The sequence below is a fragment of the Poecilia formosa genome, unplaced genomic scaffold, assembly GCF_000485575.1.
Source record: "Poecilia formosa unplaced genomic scaffold, Poecilia_formosa-5.1.2 Scaffold867, whole genome shotgun sequence".
In the NCBI taxonomy this organism is placed as follows: domain Eukaryota; kingdom Metazoa; phylum Chordata; class Actinopteri; order Cyprinodontiformes; family Poeciliidae; genus Poecilia; species Poecilia formosa.
Genome location: NW_006800806.1, coordinates 13733 through 14946, shown reverse-complemented (window position 1 = coordinate 14946; position 1214 = coordinate 13733). Strand labels below are relative to the sequence as shown.

At 31.9% G+C, this 1214-nt stretch overlaps 1 long non-coding RNA gene across 1 annotated transcript in view; it reads right to left on the bottom strand.

Moving 5' to 3' along the window:
• The window catches only part of LOC103131892 (uncharacterized), a 23681-nt gene extending 22535 nt beyond the window's left edge, over positions 1-1146 (bottom strand). The window contains exon 1 of the long non-coding RNA XR_001660789.1: positions 1062-1146. This is a non-coding gene — a long non-coding RNA (uncharacterized LOC103131892). The remainder of the gene's footprint in view (positions 1-1061) is intronic.
• Between the last annotated feature and the right edge of the window lie 68 nt (positions 1147-1214).

The window sequence follows — 1214 nt, the reverse complement described above, 5'->3', positions numbered from 1 at the left end:
TGTCATTCAGGCTAACATATATCTGCCTGCCTACATGGTCCATTGCAGTTTTGCTTTACAAAAAAACAAAAACAAAAAAACACATCTGAAGGCATCCGATTTGCTTGATTAACTTTTCTAATAAGTGATAAACTTGAGAAAATTTTGAATGTAAAAATTTGAGACTTTCTTAAGATATTTTTGTTTAAATGTGAAAAGTACCTTCTATGTTTGAATGTAAAAGGTAAAAAAAAAAACATCTTATCATGTAGTCTTTACACTGTTACCTTTTATTTTTAACTGTGTAACTTTTCTGTGTTAAGTTTAAAAAAAAACTTCCTAGAAGTTTTAATGATTCTATTTATAATATCAAGGCAAGCAACTGTGTAACATTACAAAACAATGTGTTTATTATGTTGGGTGATTCACATCAAAAGTGGGTTGTAACTAGTTCTAACCTGCATTTGGGGTACTCACGTTCCCAAAAATTTCTTAAGTAACTTTTTATGGAAAACAAACAAAATAAAACTTTTCGTAAAAGTTTTACTACATTGCACTATTTACTCTTATTTGAGTAATATTTCTGGATACTTGAGAAGAACAAATGTTTAACCAAAAATGTGTTATTTTCAGTTGTAATGTTTTGTATCTGCTGAGCCTGCTGTGCCATTTGGTGCTCAAGTTAATGAAGCCGAGATTAATAGAACACACAGAACTTCAAATAAAAGGAGTATTTTAGTCTCAAAAGGCACAATTTTCTCCAAGTTGCAAAATTTTAAAATAAAGTTCAAAAAATGGAGTAAAAATAGTCTTGTTAAGTGAATGGCCCGTAATACTACGGAATATTTTATATTAGTCAGTAAATACTAGTATAAAATTAGTATAAAGCTCCTAACAAGCAACGGCTTTCACAAAATGGCGCATCAACAGCACTATTACTCAGCAGATACGTCGCAAAGTAGCTTCACAGAAAACTGAACAGTTACGGCAGTGGCACCTCTAAAAGAGGAAAATAGAAAAACATGACGTCAGCAATATCCCTTCAGCTTCGTATACGGAAAATAAGTTCAGACATTAATTACCGAAAATCTGGATTCTTCACTCATGAGGCCTTAAAGTTGTCTTCTCCGACATGTTTCGGCTTAAAAATGTCCTCTTCAGTTTTAAGGAGTGAAATGAGGTTAAGTATGGAGCCCCCTATGGGACATGGAGGATTTTTTATTTTTTATTTTTTA